Below are 13,380 nucleotides of genomic sequence, written 5' to 3' on the forward strand. Positions count from 1 at the left end.
TGTCACGTGCACATGGAACCTTCTCCAGAATAGACCACATACTGGGTCACAAATCAGGGCTCAACCGATACCAAAAGACTGAGATTATTCCCTGCATATTCTCAGATCACAATGCTTTGAAACTGGAGCTCCATCACAAGGAAAAGTTCAGAAGGAACTCAAATACCTGGAAGCTAAAGACCACCTTGCTTAAGAATGCTTGGATCAACCAGGAGATCAAAGAAGAACTTAAACAATTTAAGGAAACCAATGAGAATGAAGACACTTCACTCCAAAACCTATGGGATACAGCAAAGGCGGTCCTAAGGGGGAAATTCATAGCCATCCAAGCCTCCCTCAAAAAAATTGAAAAATCCAGAATACACCAGCTGTCTCTACACCTTAAAGAACTGGAGAATCAACAACAAATCAAACCAACTCCACACGTAAGAAGGGAAATAATCAAGATTAGAGCAGAGATCAACGAGGTAGAAACCAGAGATACAGTAGAACGTATCAACGAAACGAGAAGCTGGTTTTTTGAAAGAATCAATAAGAGCGATAAACCATTGGCCACACTAATCCAAAAGAAAGAGAGAAAGCCCAAATTAATAAAATTATGAATGAAAAGGGAGAGATCACAACTAACACCAAGGAAGTAGAAACAACCATCAGAAGCTATTATCAACAGTTATATGCCAATAAGCTAAGCAACCTAGATGAAATGGATGCATTCCTGGAAAACTATAAACTCCCAAAATTGAACCAGGAAGAAATTGACAACCTGAATAGACTGATATCTAGTAACGAGATTGAAGCAGTGATCAAAAACCTCCCAAAAAACAGGAGCCCAGGACCTGACGGATTCCCTGGGGAATTCTATCAAACTTTCAAAGAAGAAATAATACCTATTCTCCTGAAGCTGTTTCAAAAAATTGAAGCAGAAGGAAAACTTCCAGACTCTTTTTATGAAGCCAGCATTACCCTGATCCCTAAACCAGGCAAAGACCCTACCAAAAAGGAGAATTTCAGACCGATATCACTGATGAATATGGATGCTAAGATTCTCAACAAGATCCTAGCAAACAGGATCCAACAGCACATTTAAAAGATTATCCACCATGACCAGGTGGGATTCATCCCTGGGTTACAAGGATGGTTCAACATTCGCAAATCAATCAATGTGATAGAACAAATCAATAAGAGAAGACAGAAGAACCACACGGTCCTCTCAATTGATGCAGAAAAAGCTTTTGACAAAATCCAGCATCTGTTCCTGATTAAAACGCTTCAAAGTATAGGGATAGAGGGAACATTCCTGAACTTCATCAAATCTATCTATGAAAAACCCACAGCAAATATCATCCTCAATGGGAAAAAGCTTGCAGCCTTCCCATTGAGATCAGGAACACGACAAGGATGCCCACTCTCACCACTCTTGTTCAACATAGTATTAGAAGTCCTAGCAACAGCAATCAGACAACCAAGAGAAATAAAAGGTATCCAAATTGGCAAGGAAGAAGTCAAACTCTCTCTCTTCGCAGATGACATGATTCTTTATATGGAAAACCCGAAAGACTCCACCCCCAAACTACTAGAACTCATACAGCAATTCAGTAATGTAGCAGGATACAAAGTCAATGTCCAGAAATCAGTGGCTTTCTTATACACTAACAATGAAAATACAGAAAGGAAATTAGAGAATCGATTCCATTTACTATAGCACCAAAAACCATTAGATACCTCGGAATCAACCTAACCAAAGAGGTTAAAGATCTGTACTCGAGGAACTACAGAACACTCCTAAAAGAAATTGAAGAAGACACAAAAAGATGGAAGACCATTCCATGCTCTTGGATCGGAAGAAAAAACATCGTTAAAATGTCTATACTGCCCAGAGCAATCTATACTTTTAATGCCATTCCGATCAAAATTCCACCAGTATTTTTCAAAGAGCTGGAGCAAATAATCCTAAAATTTGTATGGAATCAGAAGAGACCCTGAATTGCTAAGGAAATGTTGAAAAACAAAAATAAAACTGGTGGCATCACGTTACCTGATTTCAAGCTTTACTACAAAGCTGTGATCACCAAGACAGCATGGTACTGGCATAAAAACAGACACGTGGACCAATGGAACAGAGTAGAGAGCCCAGATATGGACCCTCAACTCTATGGTCAAATAATCTTTGACAAAACAGGAAAAAATATCCAGTGGAAAAAAGACAGTCTCTTCAATAAATGGTGCTGGGAAAACTGGACAGCTATATGTAGAAGAATGAAACTCGACCATTCTCTTACACCGTACACAAAGATAAACTCGAAATGGATAAAAGACCTCAACGTGAGACAGGAATCCATCAGAATCCTCGAGGAGAACATAGGGAGTAACCTCTTTGATATCAGCCACAGCAACTTCTTTCAAGATATGTCTCCAAAGGCAAAGGAAACAAAGGCAAAGATGAACTTTTGGGACTTCATCAAGATCAAAAGCTTCTCATAGCAAAAGAAACAGTCATCAAAACAAAGAGGCAACCCACGGAATGGGAGAAGATATTTGCAAATGACAGTACAGATAAAAGGTTGATATCCAGGATCTATAAAGAACTCCTCAAACTCAACACACACAAAACAGACAATCATATTAAAAAATGGGCAGAAGATATGAACAGACACTTCTCCAATGAAGACATACAAATGGCTACCAGACACATGAAAAAATGTTCATCATCACTAGCCTTCAGGGAGATTCAAATCAAAACCACATTGAGATACCACCTTACACCAGTTAGAATGGCCAAAATTAGCAAGACAGGAAACAACGTGTGTTGGAGAGGATGTGGAGAAAGGGGAACCCTCTTACACTGTTGGTGGGAATGCAAACTGGTGCAGCCACTTTGGAGAACAGTGTGGAGATTCCTCAGGAAATTAAAAATAGAGCTTCCCTATGACCCTGCAATTGCACTGCTGGGTATTTACCCCAAAGATACAGATGGAGTGAAAGGAAGGGCCATCTGTACCCCAATGTTTATAGCAGTAACAGCCACCATCGCCAAACTGTGGAAAGAACCAAGATGCCCTTCAACGGATGAATGGATAAGGAAGATGTGGTCCATACACACTATGGAGTATTATGCCTCCATCAGAAAGGACGAATACCCAACTTTTGTAGCAACATGGACAGGACTGGAAGAGATTATGCTGAGTGAAATAAGCAGAACCAGGGAACCAGGTGGTGGGTATTAGGGAGGGCACAGATTGCATGGAGCACTGGGTGTGGTGAAAAAACAATGAATACTGTTACGCTGAAAATAAATAAAAAATTTAATTAAAAAAAAAAAAAGCTTCCAGGACGAAAAAAAACTAAAAGAATTTGCAAGCACTGAAGCAGCCATACAGGAAATATTGAAAGGGGTCCTCTAAGCAGAGAGAGAGCCTAAAAGTAAAAGATCAGAAAGAAACAGAGACAATATACAGTAACAGTCACTGTACAGGCCATACAATGGCACTAAATTCGTATCTTTCAATAGTTACCCTGAATGTGAATGGGCTAAGTGCCCAAATTAAAAGACACAGGGTATCAGAATGGATTAAGAAAACAAGACCCATTGATATGCTGTCTGCAAGAAATGCATTTTAGACCCAAAGACACGTCCAGATTTAAAGTGATGGGGTGGATAACCATTCACCTGGCTAATGGACATGGACATGAAAAGAAAGCTGGGGTGGCAACCTTATATCGGATAAATTAGATTTTAAGCCAAAGACCATAATAAGAGATGAGGAAGGACACTGTATCATCCTTAAAGGGCCTGTCCAACAAGAAGTCCTAACAATTTTAAGTACCTAAGCCCCTAACATGGGAGCAGCCAATTATATAAACCAATTAATAACAAAATCAAAGAAACACATTGACAATAATACAATAATAGAAAGGACTTTAACACCCCCCCCCGAAATGGACAGATCATCTAGGTGAAACATCAACAAGGAAATAAAGGCTTTAAATGACAGTCTAGACCAGATGGACATCAAAGATATATTCAGAACATTCCATCCCAAAGCAACAGAAATCATGTCCTTCTCTAGTGCCCATGAAACATTCTCCAGAATAGATCACATCCTGGGTCACAAATCAGGTCTCAGCTGGTACCAAAAGATTGGGATCATTCCTGGCATATTTTCAGACCACAGTGCCCTGAAGCTAGAACTCAATCACAAGAGGAAAGTTGGAGAGAACTCAAATACATGGATGCTAAAGAGCATCCTACTAAAGAATGACTGGGTCCATCAGAAAACGAAAGAAGAACTGAAAAAATTCATGGAAACAAATGAAAATGAAAACACAACTGTTCAAAATCTTTGGGACACAGCAAAAGTATATAGCAAAGGCTATATACTTTCCTGAAAGGAAAGTATATAGCGATCCAAGCCTTTCTCAAGAAACAAGAAAGGTCTCAAGTACACAACCTAACCCACACTTAAAGGAGCTGGACAAGGAACAGCAAAGAAAGCCTAAACCCAGCAGGAGAAGAGAACTAATAAAGGATCAGAGTGGAAATCAATGAAATAGAAACCAAAAGAGCAGTAGAACAAATCAACAAAACTAGGAACTGGTTCTTTGCAAGGATCAATAAGATTGATAAAACCCTGGCTAGACTTATCAAAAAGAAAAGAGAAAGGGCCCAAATTAATAAAATCATGAATGAAAGAGGAGAGATCACAACCAACACCAATGAAATATAAACAATTATAAGAACATATTATGGGCAACTATACGCCAGCAAATTTGACAATCTGGAAGAAATGGATGCACTCCCAGAGACATATAAACTACCAAAATTGAACCAGAAAAAAAAAAAAAAGAAAAGAAAACCTAAACAGACCCATAACCAGCAAGGAGATTGAAGCAGTCATCAAAACTCTCCCAAAAAACAAGAGCCCAGGGCCGGATGGCTTCCTAGGGGAAATCTACCAAACCTTTCTCCTGGAACTTCTCCAAAAAGTAGAAATGGAAGAAAAACATCCAAACTCACTTTATGAGGCCAGCATTACCTTGACGCCAAAACCAAAGACCCCATCAAAAAAGGAGAATTAGAGACCAACATCCTTGATGAACATGGACGCCCAAAAATTCTCACCAAACTACTAGCCAATAGGATCCAATAGTACACTAAAAGTATTATTCACCACGTCCAAGTGGGATTTATTCCTGGGCTGCAAGGTTGGTTCAACATCCGTGAATCAATCAATGTGATACAGTATATTAATAAAAGAAAGAACAAGAAACATAGGATACTCTCAATAGATGCTGAAAAAGCATTTGACAACGTACAGCATCCTTTCTTGATCAAAACTCTTCACAGTGTAGGGATAGAGGATACATACCTCAATATCGTCAAAGCCATCTATGAAAAACCCACAGTGAATATCATTCTTAAGGGGGAGAAACAGAGCTTTTCTGCTAAGGTCAGAAACACAGAAGGGATGTCCACTATCACCACTGCCATTCAACATAGTACTAGAAGTCCTAGCCTCAGCAATCAGACAACAAAAAGAAAAAAAAAAAGGGCATCCGAATCAGCAAAGAAGTCAAGCTCTCACTCTTCGCAGATATGATACCTTATGTGGAAAACCCAAAAAACTCCACTCCAAAACTGCTGGAACTCATACAGGAATTCAATAAAGTGTCAGGATATAAAATCAGTGTAGAGAAATCAGTTGCATCTATACACCAACAGCAAGACAGGAGAAAGAGAAATGAAGGAGTCGATACCATTCACAATTGCACCCAAAACCATAAGATACCTAGGAATAAACCTAACCAAAGTTAGGTTTGTACTCAGGTTTCTGTACTCAGAAAACTATAAAGTACTCATGAAAGAAACTGAGGAAGACACAAAGAAATGGAGAAACGTTCCACGCTCGTGGATTGGAAGAACAAATATTGTGAAAATGTCTATGCTACCTAAAGCAATCTACACATTTAATGCAACCCCTATCAAAATACCATCCACTTTTCTCAAAGAAATGGAACAAATTATCCTAAAATTTAATATGGAACAAGAAAAGACCTTGAATAGCCAGAAGAGTGTTGAAAAAGAAAGCCAAAGTTGGTGACATCACAATTCCAGACTTTAAGCTCTATCACAAAGCTGTCATCATCAAGACAGTATGGTACTGGCACAAAAACAGACACAGATCATTGGAACAGACTAGAGAGCTCAGAAATGGACCCTAAAATCTATGGCCAACTAATCTTCAACAAAGCAGGAAAGAATGTCCAGTGGAAAAAAGACAGCATCTTCAACAAATGGTGTTGGGAAAATTGCACAGCCACATGCAGAAGAATGAAACTGGACCATTTCCTTATACCACGCACAAGAAATAGTCTCAAAATGGATGAAAGACCTCAATGTGAGAAAGGAATCCATCAAAATCCTTGAGGAGAACACAGACAGCAACCTCTTCAACCTTAGTCACAGCAACTTCGTCCTAGAAACACCACCGAAGGCAAGGGAAGCAAGGGCAAAAATGAACTATTGGGACTTCATCAAGATCAAAAGCTCTTGCACAGCAAGGGAAACAGTCCACAAAACCAAAAGACAACTGACAGAATGGGAGAAGATATTTGCAAATGACATATCAGATAAAGGGCTAGTATCCAGAATCTATAAAGAACTTATCAAACTCAACATGCAAAGAACAAATAATCCAATCAAGAAATGAGCAGAAGACATGAACAGACATTTCTCCAAAGAAGCCATCCAGATGGCCAACAGACACATGAAAATGTGCTCCACATCACTTGGCATCAGGGAAGTACAAAACCACAAAGAGATACCACCTCACACCAGTCAGAATAGCTAAAATTAACAAGTCTGGAAATGATAGATGCTGACGAGGAGTCAGAGAAAGGGGAACCCTCCTACACTGTTGGTGGGAATGCAAGCTGGTACAGCCACTCTGGAAAACAGCATGGACATTCTTCAAAAACTTGAAGGTAGGAAGAGGCGACAAGATGGTGGAGAAGTAGGAGGTGCTGTTTTAACCGGTCCCCTAAATTGAGCTGATTACCTACCAAGGAACTCTGATCACCCATGAAATCAGCCTGAGATTAGAATTAAACATTTCTGGATCTCTATGGGGGCAGAAGACGCCAGTGGGCAGGTAAAGTGGAGTGGGAACATTAGACTGATATTGGAAGAAAAACAAAATGGGGAGGGAGCCACCAGAAGTGACCCACTGGAAAGTAATACCCCGATACGAGAGTGCACTGTCATTGGGGACCAGCATTAACTCGGAGTCTGCGTGAAAGCACTCAAAAAGAGCAAAAGATCTTAAGGGAAATTGGTGGAAATGGGCGGTGAGGGACAGGGACTTGTGTCCACAGGCACAGGATGGCCACTGCTGGCATGAAACCGGAGAGTGCAGTGAAGAAGCCAGGTCTTGGCCCCTGAGCAGCCAGCCTGCCTGACAGCATCTGGGTGGCAGCTCCCGTGAGGGAGTCTGGGGTGGACATCAGCTGGCGCTCTCTAGAACCACAGCCTTTTGTACTCTGCGCACATACTGCATGACCAGGGTCTGATTTGCACTCCACACACCCTCCCTGAGAGGGGTCCGTGCAGGCGCTAGCCCATGCTCTCTAGGACTGGGAGATTCTGAACACTCCCAGCCCAGACCAGCGTGAAAATCTCAGTGTGCTATCTCTGGTTGGGAACTCTCTGGCAGTCTAGACCTGCCCAGACAACCGCAGCTAGTATTTCTTGTGGTTTTGGGTACAAGCAGGAGTTCCTGTGACCCCAGAGACCATGACTGGGGACATGCTCTGCCAGTGGCAGAGGGAGAATTTATGTGCTCTGGAGCACCCAGAGGGGAAAAGACTGAGGCTTCTCTCTGAGATGGAGGTCTGCGTGCAGTTTGCTTCCCTCTAAAGAACCATCAAAAGCCAGCAAGGGGAGAAAAAACAAAACAAGCAAACAAAAAAAACCTCCAGAGAAGGAAAGCCTGAAAAACCGGTTCCCTCAGATCCCAGCCCCTTTGACAGGGGTAGGAGGACTCAACTCTAGCAAGAGTCCCTGAAAAACCAAAAGCAGGCCCTTCCCCCCAAAAGCCAACGCCTCCCCCCCCAAAAATACAACAAGAGGACAACCACCACTACCTCATGGATACAACTTTTATTTTTAATTCACTCCCACTATTCTGGTTCTTTTCATTTTTTTTTAATGTAAGTTTTTAACCTATTTACCATCACAATGAGATGTTCAGTAAATCAAATTCCATAATAACTTTTAACCTGAACTTTTTTGATACATATACCTGTGCTTTTCTTTAGCTTTTCTATTATTTTATTTATTCTTTTTTAATATTCATATAGAGATAAGCTTCAAGGTAATCCCCTTTCCCCAATCAATGCTACCCCTATATGTAAACAAGTTTTAATCCCCCTTTATCTCAGGAACATTGAGTCCCAAAACAAAGATATCAAGATACATCCAGGAAGAATCAAAATAACCTTCCTCTCCCACACTGAGAATTTATAACCATCCTCCCATCTTTTTCTTCTGTCAGTGTTTCTGTGTGTTTGTTTTTGTTCTGGTAGTATATAAGTCTTATACTTGGGGTTCGTTTTGGCTGGGTTCTTTTTTCTTCTTTTCTTTTTTTTTTTTTTTCTTGTCATCTACTTTTATCAGTCTCTTTGTTTGTCTGTTTTTGTTTTTCTACTTTATAAATCTTACCTTTGGGGTGCATTTGGGCTGGGCCTTCTCTTTTATTTCTTTTTTTTCCCCATCTCTCTCTCTCTCTCTTCTTCTTCTCTCTCTCTTTTTTTCTTTTTCTTTCTTTTTGGTGGGGACTCTTGATTGCTCTGAGGCATTCGGCAGGGCACCTTGCCTGCACCACAGTTGATACATTCAGCTACACATCCGTTAAGCCATCTCTCACCAAAATAACTAGGATGAGGAATGCCCAACAGAGGAAAAATTCAGACACTGGAACCTCTCCATCAGAGCTTTTGGATATGGACATAAACAGTATGTCGGAAACGGAATTCAGGCTAACAATTATCCAGGCAATAGCTAGGCTGGAGAAAGCCTTTGATAACAAAATGGAATTGATTAGGGCAGAAGTGAAAGCCACCAGGGATGATGTGTGTTCAATGTGTTCTCTCAATGTGTTCCAATCAAATCTAAATTCTCTAAAAGCTAGGGTAACTGAGACAGAAGATAGAATTAGTGAGCTGGACAACAAACTGATGGAGAAAAAGAATCAGGAGGAAGCCTGGAATAAACAGCTTAGAAGTTATGAAAACAGAACTAGGGAAATAAATGATGCCATAAAACATTCTAAGGTCAGAATTATTGGAATCCCTGAGGGGAAGGAGAAAGAAAGAAGACTAGAGGATATAGTTGAACGAATTCTCCATGAAAATTTTCCCCATCTGGTGAATGGAACCAACGTGAATGTACTAGAGGCAGAAAGGTCTACCCCCAAGATCATAGAATCTAGAAAGACCTTGAGGTACCTGATTCTGAAAATGATGAATCATTAGTTTAGACAGGAGCTCCTGAAAGCAGCTAAGGGGAAGAGATTCCTTACATAAATATATGGAGACAATCTACAGAAACAAAGACTTCACAGGTAACATGATGTCAATAAAAACGTATCTCTCAATAATCACTCTCACTGTGAATGGCCTAAATGCTTCCATAAAATGACATGAGGTTGCACATTGGATAAAAAAAAAAAAACAGGACCCATCCATATGTTGTCTACAGGAGACCCATTTTCAACCTAAGGATACACTCAGACTGAAAGTGAGGGGATGGAGAAGCATCTTTCATGCCAATGGGCCTCAAAAGAAGGTTGGGGTGGTGATTCTCATATCAGATAAATTAGATTTTAAACTAAAGACTGTACTCAGAGATACAGAAGGACACTGCATAATTTTTAAAGGGACTATCCACCAAGAAGATCTAACAATTGTAAATATTTATTCCCCCAATAGGAGAGCAGCCAATTACATAAGAAAACTGTTAATCAAGATAAAGAATCATATTGATACGAATACATTAATAGTAGGAGATCTTACCACGCCACTCTCAGTAATAGACAAATCACCGAAGCAGAAAATCAATAAAGAATCAAGAGCATTGAATGACACATTGGACCAGGGGGACCTCATAGATATCCAGAACATTCCACCCTAAAACAATGGAATACTCATTCTTCTTGAGTGCACATGGAACCTTCTCCAGAACTGGCCACATGCTGGGTCACAAATCAGGGCTCAACCAATGCTAACAGATTGAGATTATTTTCCACATATTCTCAGATCACAATGCTTGGAAACTGGAGCTCAATCACAAGGAAAAGTTTGGAAGGAACTCAAACACCTGGAAGATAAAGACCACCTTGCTTAAGAATGGTTGGACCAACCAAGAGATCAAAGAAAACTGAAACAATTCATGGAAATGAGAATGAAGACACTTCCATCCAAAACCTATGGGACACAACAAAGATGTTCCTAAGGGGGAAATACATAGCCATCCAAGCCTCCCTCAAAAAAAAAAAAAAAAAAAAAAAAAGGAAAAATCCAGAATACACCAACTGTCTTTACTCCTTAAAGAACTGGAGAATCAACAACAGATTAAGCCAACTTCACACACAAGAGGAGAAATAATCAAGATTAGAGCAGAGATCAATGAGACAGAAACTAGAGTTACAGCAGAACGCATCAATAAAACCAGAAGCTGGTTTTTTGAAAGAATCAGTAAGGTCGACAAACCATTGGCCAAACTAATCCAAAATTAAAATTATGAATGAAAAGGGAGAGATCACAACTAACACCAAGGAAGTAGAAATGATCAGAAACTGTGTGTCCAATCTTGTTTTTGTTTTGGTTATTTGAGGTCCCTTGATATTCCATGTGAATTTTCAGATGGATTTTTCTATTTTTGTAGAAAACAGCATTAAGATCTTGAGACAGATTGTATTGAATCTCTGGGCAGCTTTGTGTAGTATTTACATTATAACTATTAATTCTTCCAGCATATAAGCACCAATATATCTTCATTGAATTATGTCTTTTTTCTTTCAGGAATATTCTATACTTTTCATTACACAAGGCTTTCAATTATTTTGTTAATTCTTGGGGTTTTCTTTTTCATTCAGGTTGTTTTCTTAATTTCTTTTTTGGATTCTTCATTGGTAATGAAGTTTGCACCTTTTTAGTGTGTTAAGAAAAGAAAGCCAGGGATCCACTGCCATTGTGAACTGTTTTGCCAATAGATGAATATAGTTTAATTTGTATTCCCTTTACAGTTTTCCCTCCTGTGTTGGCCATAGGAGGTTCCCTTGGGGGATTTTAGAAGGGTTTTCTAGAAGTACTGTGACTTAGGCTTCTATAGGTAAGAATTATTATCTCATTATTGATTTTGTCCCCTGGACCACAAGTTGTAAATTGGTGATTATCCCCCGGAAATGGAGCAACCAATGCCCTAGAGTAATGACCTGGGGCTGGTAAAGCCCTTAGTTTGGGGAAGTTGTTTCAGGAAGAGGGAGTCTTAAAATTTTGTAGACTTCTGGGCCATTGAGATTGAATTCTGTAGCAAGGTGATCATTTGTTACAGAGGAGCTTGTCCACATATAAGCCCACTAAGGGTCCCCTGTTGCCAAAACTGCCAGTGTAAGTCATTCTGCTGTCTACAATTGTCCTAGCCCTTGTTTCCTGACAGGGCTGCCATGGGGGCCATGGGACCCAGGGTAGGAGGGTTCTCTGTATGGTAGTATGTAGGCCTGCACTGAGGACTGGCTCTGTTTCTGGCCCTTATACTATAAAATCTGAGTCTTGTGAGCATCTCCGTCATGTAAGGCCACATATCTGTTTCCACCAAGAGCCTCCTGAATAGTATGAGAAGTCCTCACAATGTGGAAGAGTGTATACCTATAATTTGATCTCTCCATGAACAAAATTTTCTGGATGTGGGGTTTACCAGGGCTTTCTCAGAATTGGAAATGAATCTGGATCATTGGGGTTACTAGGTTTATTAAGGAAGTGATAGACCCATTGTATCATCCTAATATGATGGAGAAGGAGTCGGGCTTCATCTAATGCCTTCCATTAGATTTGAGCCTTTGCTCAAAGGCTTTAGTAATAACTGGGTGAGTTTAGTTCCAAACCATTAAACATTCATGTAATTAGGAAAAATTATTCTTCCTGAATATCTTTATGTCCTGCACCTTTGGGTTTGGATTTTCCCTTGTCATCAGAAGCCCCAATTATGGAATTGGAATGGTCTTTGCTTTAATTCTGAATGACTTAGTGGAATGGCCCTGGGGAGGCTACTTGTAGATGGAGAGTTGAATTCACCTGTGTATGTCAAGAAAGTATTTTAAAAAATTATACGTTTTGAGGTCTGGAGACATAGGCTAGTTGCTTCATTTCTGGGGTGGTAAATAATAGCTAAGAGACTACTCTTAGCCAATTACCCCTTCTCCTCCCTTGTACTGTACAAAATTTAAATTTAAAAAAATATATATATAGGGGCACCTGAATGGCTCAGTGGGTTAAAGCCTCTGCCTTCGACTCAGGTCATGATCCCAGGGTCCTGGGATCGAGCCCCGCATCGGGCTCTCTGCTCAGCAGGGAGGCTGCTTCCTCCTCTCTCTCTGCCTGCTTCTCTGTCTACTTGTGATCTGTGTCTGTCAAATAAATAAATAAAATCTTAAAATATATATATAGATACATATATATTTATTTATTTATTTATTTATTTATATTTAAAGATTTTATTTATTTATTTGTCAGAGAGAGTGAGCACAGGCAGAAAGAGTGGCAGGCAGAGGCAGAGGGAGAAGCAGGCTCCCCGCTGAGCAAAGAGTCTGATGCGGGCTAGATCCCTGAACCCTGAGACCATGACCTGAGCCAAAGGCAGAGGCTTAACCCCCTAAGCCACCCAGGCACCCCTCACATAGCTATTTTTAATGGAATTCTAAAGGCATTTCTTCCTCTATGCATTGACAGGGGGAAAAAAACAAAAAACAAAAAGATTTTGATGGGGTGCATGAAAAATCATATTCTTAACATGTATCTTTAGTACTTAGTACCCAGTGGCAATAAAATATGGAAAAATTTCTTTCTGACTTATTAAATCCTATTTAGAAGCTTAAAAACTCACCCTTTTTCATTCAGTTCACAAAAAAATGAGTATCTGTGCCAAGCAAAATAAATGATACTTAAGACATTTATACATTCTTTAAAGGTCATCAATTCTTATCCAAAAAAATTATACAGATTTTTAATTGTGGGTTTATAAATGAGATACTCTGTCCCAGGTACTGGTGACTGAGCCATAAATGAGGCAGACAAAAGCCTATGTCCAATGGGACTATGGAAAGATAG

Source organism: Martes martes (assembly GCF_963455335.1).
Source record: "Martes martes genome assembly, chromosome: Y".
NCBI classification, from domain to species: Eukaryota; Metazoa; Chordata; class Mammalia; order Carnivora; family Mustelidae; genus Martes; species Martes martes.